Source organism: Carassius gibelio, chromosome B22 (assembly GCF_023724105.1).
Source record: "Carassius gibelio isolate Cgi1373 ecotype wild population from Czech Republic chromosome B22, carGib1.2-hapl.c, whole genome shotgun sequence".
Lineage (NCBI taxonomy): Eukaryota > Metazoa > Chordata > Actinopteri > Cypriniformes > Cyprinidae > Carassius > Carassius gibelio.
The window spans coordinates 43,922,598-43,930,097 of NC_068417.1; the positions used below are offsets into that span (position 1 = coordinate 43,922,598).

A 7,500-nucleotide genomic window follows, 5' to 3' on the forward strand; every position below is an offset into this window, starting at 1 on the left:
GCCTGGGAATACCAGGTGCTTTAATCTTTTTGGAAAATTTCACGAATTATATAATAATCTTTCATTAAAAAAAAATAAAAAAATAAAATAAAAAATATATATATATATATATATAATACCAGGTGCTTTAAGCTTTTGGGTTTTCATTCCTACTTATATAATGTACTGGCGATAAGATTGGCTTGTCTTTAAATAGCCCTCTCTTTGCAGCAGACTTCGCTTACTTCCATACCAACCTGGCTATGTCCGATCTCGTCTGATCTCGGAAGCTAAGAAGTTTTGGGCCTGGTTAGTACTTGGATGGGAGACCGCCTGGGAATACCAGGTGCTGTAAGCTTTTTGGACATTTTTCACTAAGTATATAATAATTTTGCCAAAAAATAGAGTCAGTGCCTGATCTCTGAATATTAGCAGGTTTGGGCCTGTTTAGTACATGGATGGGAGACTGCCTGGGAATATACTGCCTTGAATTATAATTTTGCATTATTGAGACACTGTTTTCCTAATGAATGTTGTTCAGTGCTTTGACGCAATGTATTTTGTTTAAAGCACTATATAAATAAATGTGATTGATTGATTGATTGAATACCAGGTGCTGTAAGCTTTTTGGACATTTTTCACTTAGTATATAATAATTTTGCCCAAAAAAAGTCAATGCCCGATCTCTGAATATTAGCAGGTTTGCACCTGGTTAGTACATGGATGGGAGACTGCCTGGGAATACCAGGTGCTTTAATCTTTTTGGAAAATTTCACGAATTATATAATAATCTTTCATTAAAAAAAAAAAAGAGTCAATGCCCGATCTCTGAATCTTAACAGGTTTAGGTCTGGTTAGTACTTTTATGAGAGACTGCCTAGGAATACCAGGTGCTTTAAGCTTTTGGGTTTTCTTTCCTACTTATATAATGTACTGGTGATAAGATTGGCTGTTCTTTAAATAGCCCTCTCTTTGCAGCAGACTTCGCTTACGGCCATACCAACCTGGCTATGACCGATCTCGTCTGATCTCGGAAGCTAAGCAGGTTTGGGCCTGGTTAGTACTTGGATGGGAGACCGCCTGGGAATACCAGGTGCTGTAAGCTTTTTGGAAATTTTTCACTTAGTATATAATAATTTTGCCAAAAGATAGAGTCAATGCCGATCTCTGAATATTAGCAGGTTTGGGCCTGGTTAGTACATGGATGGGAGACTGCCTGGGAATACCAGGTGCTGTAAGCTTTTTGGACATTTTTCACTTAGTATACAATAATTTTGCCAAAAAATAGAGTCAATGCCGATCTCTGAATATTTGCAGGTTTGGGCCTGGTTAGTACATGGATGGGAGACTGCCTGGGAATACCAGGTGCTTTAATCTTTTTGGAAAATTTCACGAATTATATAATAATCTTTCATTAAAAAAAAAAAAAAGAGTCAATGCCCGATCTCTGAATCTTAACAGGTTTAGGTCTGGTTAGTACTTTTATGAGAGACTGCCTAGGAATACCAGGTGCTTTAAGCTTTTGGGCTTTCTTTCCTACTTATATAATGTACTGGCGATAAGATTGGCTGGTCTTTAAATAGCCCTCTCTTTGCAGCAGACTTCGCTTACGGCCATACCAACCTGGCTATGCCCGATCTCGTCTGATCTCGGAAGTTAAGCAGGTTTGGGCCTGGTTAGTACTTGGATGGGAGACCGCCTGGGAATACCAGGTGCTGTAAGCTTTTTGGACATTTTTCACTTAGTATATAATAATTTTGCCAAAAAATAGAGTCAATGCCCGATCTCTGAATATTTGCAGGTTTGGGCCTGGTTAGTACATGGATGGGAGACTGCCTGGGAATACCAGGTGCTGTAAGCTTTTGGACATTTTTCACTTAGTATATAATAATTTTGCCAAAAAATAGAGTCAATGCCCGATCTCTGAATCTTAGCAGGTTTAGGTCTGGTTAGTACTTTGATGAGAGACTGCCTAGGAATACCAGGTGCTTTAAGCTTTTGGGTTTTCTTTCCTACTTATATAATGTACTGGCGATAAGATTGGCTGGTCTTTAAATAGCCCTCTCTTTGCAGCAGACTTCGCTTACGGCCATACCAACCTGGCTATGCCTGATCTCGTCTGATCTCGGAAGCTAAGCAGGTTTGGGCCTGGTTATTACTTGGATGGGAGACCGCCTGGGAATACCAGGTGCTGTAAGCTTTTTTGACATTTTTCACTTAGTATATAATAATTTTGCCAAAAAATAGAGTCAATGCCCGATCTCTGAATATTAGCAGGTTTGGGCCTGCTTAGTACATGGATGGGAGACTGCCTGGGAATACCAGGTGCTTTAATCTTTTTGGAAAATTTCACGAATTATATAATAATCTTTCATTAAAAAAAAAAAAAAAGAGTCAATGCCCGATCTCTGAATCTTAGCAGGTTTAGGTCTGGTTAGTACTTTGATGAGAGACTGCCTAGGAATACCAGGTGCTTTAAGCTTTTGGGTTTTCTTTCCTACTTATATAATGTACTGGCGATAAGATTGGCTGATCTTTAAATAGCCCTCTCTTTGCAGCAGACTTCGCTTACGGCCATACCAACCTGGCTATGCCCGATCTCGTCTGATCTTGGAAGCTAAGCAGGTTTGGGCCTGGTTAGTACTTGAATGGGAGACCGCCTGGGAATACCTGGTGCTGTAAGCTTTTTGGAAATTTTTCACTTAGTATATAATAATTTTGCCAAAAAATAGAGTCAATGCCGATCTCTGAATATTAGCAGGTCTGGGCCTGGTTAGTACTTGGATGGGAGACCGCCTGGGAATACCAGGTGCTGTAAGCTTTTTGGACATTTTTCACTTAGTATATAATAATTTTGCCAAAAAATAGAGTCAATGCCCGATCTCTGAATCTTAGCAGGATTAGGTCTGGTTAGTACTTTGATGAGAGACTGCCTAGGAATACCAGGTGCTTTAAGCTTTTGGGTTTTCTTTCCTACTTATATAATGTACTGGCAATAAGATTGGCTGGTCTTTAAATAGCCCTCTCTTTGCAGCAGACTTTGCAGGAGACTTCGTTTACGGCCATACCAACCAGGCTATGCCCGATCTCGTCTGATCTCGGAAGCTAAGCAGGTTTGGGCCTGGTTAGTACTTGGATGGGAGACCGCCTGGGAATACCAGGTGCTGTAAGCTTTTTGGACATTTTTCACTTAGTATATAATAATTTTGCCAAAAAATAGAGTCAGTGCTCGATCTCTGAATCTTAGCAGGTTTAGGTCTGGTTAGTACTTTTATGAGAGACTGCCTAGGAATACCAGGTGCTTTAAGCTTTTGGGTTTTCTTTCCTACTTATATAATGTACTGGCGATAAGATTGGCTTGTCTTTAAATAGCCCTCTCTTTGCAGCAGACTTCGCTTACTTCCATACCAACCTGGCTATGTCCGATCTCGTCTGATCTCGGAAGCTAAGAAGTTTTGGGCCTGGTTAGTACTTGGATGGGAGACCGCCTGGGAATACCAGGTGCTGTAAGCTTTTTGGACATTTTTCACTAAGTATATAATAATTTTGCCAAAAAATAGAGTCAGTGCCTGATCTCTGAATATTAGCAGGTTTGGGCCTGTTTAGTACATGGATGGGAGACTGCCTGGGAATATACTGCCTTTAATTATAATTTTGCATTATTGAGACACTGTTTTCCTAATGAATGTTGTTCAGTGCTTTGACGCAATGTATTTTGTTTAAAGCACTATATAAATAAATGTGATTGATTGATTGATTGAATACCAGGTGCTGTAAGCTTTTTGGACATTTTTCACTTAGTATATAATAATTTTGCCCAAAAAAAGTCAATGCCCGATCTCTGAATATTAGCAGGTTTGCACCTGGTTAGTACATGGATGGGAGACTGCCTGGGAATACCAGGTGCTTTAATCTTTTTGGAAAATTTCACGAATTATATAATAATCTTTCATTAAAAAAAAAAAAGAGTCAATGCCCGATCTCTGAATCTTAACAGGTTTAGGTCTGGTTAGTACTTTTATGAGAGACTGCCTAGGAATACCAGGTGCTTTAAGCTTTTGGGTTTTCTTTCCTACTTATATAATGTACTGGCGATAAGATTGGCTGTTCTTTAAATAGCCCTCTCTTTGCAGCAGACTTCGCTTACGGCCATACCAACCTGGCTATGACCGATCTCGTCTGATCTCGGAAGCTAAGCAGGTTTGGGCCTGGTTAGTACTTGGATGGGAGACCGCCTGGGAATACCAGGTGCTGTAAGCTTTTTGGAAATTTTTCACTTAGTATATAATAATTTTGCCAAAAGATAGAGTCAATGCCGATCTCTGAATATTAGCAGGTTTGGGCCTGGTTAGTACATGGATGGGAGACTGCCTGGGAATACCAGGTTCTGTAAGCTTTTTGGAAAATTTCACGAATTATATAATAATCTTTCATTAAAAAAAAAAAAAAAAAAAAAAAAGAGTCAATGCCTGATCTCTGAATCTTAGCAGGTTTAGGTCTGGTTAGTACTTTGATGAGAGACTGCCTAGGAATACCAGGTGTTTAAGCTTTTGGGCTTTCTTTCCTACTTATATAATGTACTGGCGATAAGAATGGCTGGTCTTTAAATAGCCCTCTCTTTGCAGCAGACTTCGCTTGCGGCCATACCAACCTGGCTATGCCCGATCTCGTCTGATCTCGGAAGCTAAGCAGGTTTGGGCCTGGTTAGTACTTGGATGGGAGACCGCCTGGGAATACCAGGTGCTGTAACCTTTTTGGAAATTTTTCACTTAGTATATAATAATTTTGCCAAAAAATAGAGTCAATGCCGATCTCTGAATCTTAGCAGGTTTAGGTCTGGTTAGTACTTTGATGAGAGACTGCCTAGGAATACCAGGTGCTTTAAGCTTTTGGGTTTTCTTTCCTACTTATATAATGTACTGGCGATAAGATTGGCTGGTCTTTAAATAGCCCTCTCTTTGCAGCAGACTTCGCTTGCGGCCATACCAACCTGGCTATGCCCGATCTCGTCTGATTTCGGAAGCTAAGCAGGTTTGGGCCTGTTTAGTACTTGGATGGGAGACCGCCTGGGAATACCAGGTGCTGTAAGCTTTTTGGACATTTTTCACTTAGTATATAATAATTTTGCCAAAAAATAGAGTCAATGCCTGATCTCTGAATATTAGCAGGTTTGGGCCTGCTTAGTACATGGATGGGAGACTGCCTGGGAATACCAGGTGCTTTAATCTTTTTGGAAAATTTCACGAATTATATAATAACCTTTCATTAAAAAAAAAAAAAAGAGTCAATGCCCGATCTCTGAATCTTAACAGGTTTAGGTCTGGTTAGTACTTTTATGAGAGACTGCCTAGGAATACCAGGTGCTTTAAGCTTTTGGGCTTTCTTTCCTACTTATATAATGTACTGGCGATAAGATTGGCTGGTCTTTAAATAGCCCTCTCTTTGCAGCAGACTTCGCTTGCGGCCATACCAACCTGGCTATGCCCGATCTCGTCTGATTTCGGAAGCTAAGCAGGTTTGGGCCTGTTTAGTACTTGGATGGGAGACCGCCTGGGAATACCAGGTGCTGTAAGCTTTTTGGACATTTTTCACTTAGTATATAATAATTTTGCCAAAAAATAGAGTCAATGCCTGATCTCTGAATATTAGCAGGTTTGGGCCTGCTTAGTACATGGATGGGAGACTGCCTGGGAATACCAGGTGCTTTAATCTTTTTGGAAAATTTCACGAATTATATAATAATCTTTCATTAAAAAAAAAAAAAAGAGTCAATGCCCGATCTCTGAATCTTAACAGGTTTAGGTCTGGTTAGTACTTTTATGAGAGACTGCCTAGGAATACCAGGTGCTTTAAGCTTTTGGGCTTTCTTTCCTACTTATATAATGTACTGGCGATAAGATTGGCTGGTCTTTAAATAGCCCTCTCTTTGCAGCAGACTTCGCTTACGGCCATACCAACCTGGCTATGCCCGATCTCGTCTGATCTCGGAAGTTAAGCAGGTTTGGGCCTGGTTAGTACTTGGATGGGAGACCGCCTGGGAATACCAGGTGCTGTAAGCTTTTTGGACATTTTTCACTTAGTATATAATAATTTTGCCAAAAAATAGAGTCAATGCCCGATCTCTGAATATTTGCAGGTTTGGGCCTGGTTAGTACATGGATGGGAGACTGCCTGGGAATACCAGGTGCTGTAAGCTTTTGGACATTTTTCACTTAGTATATAATAATTTTGCCAAAAAATAGAGTCAATGCCCGATCTCTGAATCTTAGCAGGTTTAGGTCTGGTTAGTACTTTGATGAGAGACTGCCTAGGAATACCAGGTGCTTTAAGCTTTTGGGTTTTCTTTCCTACTTATATAATGTACTGGCGATAAGATTGGCTGGTCTTTAAATAGCCCTCTCTTTGCAGCAGACTTCGCTTACGGCCATACCAACCTGGCTATTCCTGATCTCGTCTGATCTCGGAAGCTAAGCAGGTTTGGGCCTGGTTATTACTTGGATGGGAGACCGCCTGGGAATACCAGGTGCTGTAAGCTTTTTTGACATTTTTCACTTAGTATATAATAATTTTGCCAAAAAATAGAGTCAATGCCCGATCTCTGAATATTAGCAGGTTTGGGCCTGCTTAGTACATGGATGGGAGACTGCCTGGGAATACCAGGTGCTTTAATCTTTTTGGAAAATTTCACGAATTATATAATAATCTTTCATTAAAAAAAAAAAAAAAGAGTCAATGCCCGATCTCTGAATCTTAGCAGGTTTAGGTCTGGTTAGTACTTTGATGAGAGACTGCCTAGGAATACCAGGTGCTTTAAGCTTTTGGGTTTTCTTTCCTACTTATATAATGTACTGGCGATAAGATTGGCTGATCTTTAAATAGCCCTCTCTTTGCAGCAGACTTCGCTTACGGCCATACCAACCTGGCTATGCCCGATCTCGTCTGATCTTGGAAGCTAAGCAGGTTTGGGCCTGGTTAGTACTTGAATGGGAGACCGCCTGGGAATACCTGGTGCTGTAAGCTTTTTGGAAATTTTTCACTTAGTATATAATAATTTTGCCAAAAAATAGAGTCAATGCCGATCTCTGAATATTAGCAGGTCTGGGCCTGGTTAGTACTTGGATGGGAGACCGCCTGGGAATACCAGGTGCTGTAAGCTTTTTGGACATTTTTCACTTAGTATATAATAATTTTGCCAAAAAATAGAGTCAATGCCCGATCTCTGAATCTTAGCAGGATTAGGTCTGGTTAGTACTTTGATGAGAGACTGCCTAGGAATACCAGGTGCTTTAAGCTTTTGGGTTTTCTTTCCTACTTATATAATGTACTGGCAATAAGATTGGCTGGTCTTTAAATAGCCCTCTCTTTGCAGCAGACTTTGCAGGAGACTTCGTTTACGGCCATACCAACCAGGCTATGCCCGATCTCGTCTGATCTCGGAAGCTAAGCAGGTTTGGGCCTGGTTAGTACTTGGATGGGAGACCGCCTGGGAATACCAGGTGCTGTAAGCTTTTTGGACATTTT

General features: G+C 40.5%; 13 non-coding genes and 2 pseudogenes across 13 annotated transcripts; all 15 read left to right on the forward strand.

Annotated features, from left to right (window-relative positions):
- Positions 1–218: 218 nt before the first annotated feature.
- On the forward strand, positions 219–337 carry LOC128006743 (uncharacterized; annotated as a pseudogene).
- Positions 338–965: 628 nt separating this feature from the next.
- LOC127998632 (5S ribosomal RNA) lies at positions 966–1,084 on the forward strand. Its single transcript, XR_008171465.1, has one exon. It is a non-coding gene; the product is annotated as a 5S ribosomal RNA (ribosomal RNA).
- A 500-nt stretch (positions 1,085–1,584) lies between these two features.
- On the forward strand, positions 1,585–1,703 carry LOC128007460 (5S ribosomal RNA). Its single transcript, XR_008179223.1, has one exon. It is a non-coding gene; the product is annotated as a 5S ribosomal RNA (ribosomal RNA).
- Positions 1,704–2,060: 357 nt separating this feature from the next.
- Positions 2,061–2,179, forward strand: LOC128002826 (5S ribosomal RNA). Its single transcript, XR_008175563.1, has one exon. It is a non-coding gene; the product is annotated as a 5S ribosomal RNA (ribosomal RNA).
- A 366-nt stretch (positions 2,180–2,545) lies between these two features.
- LOC127999994 (5S ribosomal RNA) lies at positions 2,546–2,664 on the forward strand. Its single transcript, XR_008172795.1, has one exon. It is a non-coding gene; the product is annotated as a 5S ribosomal RNA (ribosomal RNA).
- Positions 2,665–3,033: 369 nt separating this feature from the next.
- Positions 3,034–3,152, forward strand: LOC127999963 (5S ribosomal RNA). The gene has a single exon (XR_008172766.1). It is a non-coding gene; the product is annotated as a 5S ribosomal RNA (ribosomal RNA).
- Positions 3,153–3,373: 221 nt separating this feature from the next.
- Positions 3,374–3,492, forward strand: LOC128006744 (uncharacterized; annotated as a pseudogene).
- Positions 3,493–4,120: 628 nt separating this feature from the next.
- LOC127998635 (5S ribosomal RNA) lies at positions 4,121–4,239 on the forward strand. Its single transcript, XR_008171467.1, has one exon. It is a non-coding gene; the product is annotated as a 5S ribosomal RNA (ribosomal RNA).
- Positions 4,240–4,612: 373 nt separating this feature from the next.
- Positions 4,613–4,731, forward strand: LOC128001133 (5S ribosomal RNA). The gene has a single exon (XR_008173904.1). It is a non-coding gene; the product is annotated as a 5S ribosomal RNA (ribosomal RNA).
- A 220-nt stretch (positions 4,732–4,951) lies between these two features.
- LOC128003216 (5S ribosomal RNA) lies at positions 4,952–5,070 on the forward strand. The gene has a single exon (XR_008175942.1). It is a non-coding gene; the product is annotated as a 5S ribosomal RNA (ribosomal RNA).
- A 365-nt stretch (positions 5,071–5,435) lies between these two features.
- LOC128003217 (5S ribosomal RNA) lies at positions 5,436–5,554 on the forward strand. Its single transcript, XR_008175943.1, has one exon. It is a non-coding gene; the product is annotated as a 5S ribosomal RNA (ribosomal RNA).
- Positions 5,555–5,919: 365 nt separating this feature from the next.
- On the forward strand, positions 5,920–6,038 carry LOC128007576 (5S ribosomal RNA). The gene has a single exon (XR_008179334.1). It is a non-coding gene; the product is annotated as a 5S ribosomal RNA (ribosomal RNA).
- A 357-nt stretch (positions 6,039–6,395) lies between these two features.
- LOC128002863 (5S ribosomal RNA) lies at positions 6,396–6,514 on the forward strand. The gene has a single exon (XR_008175598.1). It is a non-coding gene; the product is annotated as a 5S ribosomal RNA (ribosomal RNA).
- A 366-nt stretch (positions 6,515–6,880) lies between these two features.
- Positions 6,881–6,999, forward strand: LOC127999995 (5S ribosomal RNA). The gene has a single exon (XR_008172796.1). It is a non-coding gene; the product is annotated as a 5S ribosomal RNA (ribosomal RNA).
- Positions 7,000–7,368: 369 nt separating this feature from the next.
- On the forward strand, positions 7,369–7,487 carry LOC127999965 (5S ribosomal RNA). Its single transcript, XR_008172768.1, has one exon. It is a non-coding gene; the product is annotated as a 5S ribosomal RNA (ribosomal RNA).
- Positions 7,488–7,500: the final 13 nt, after the last annotated feature.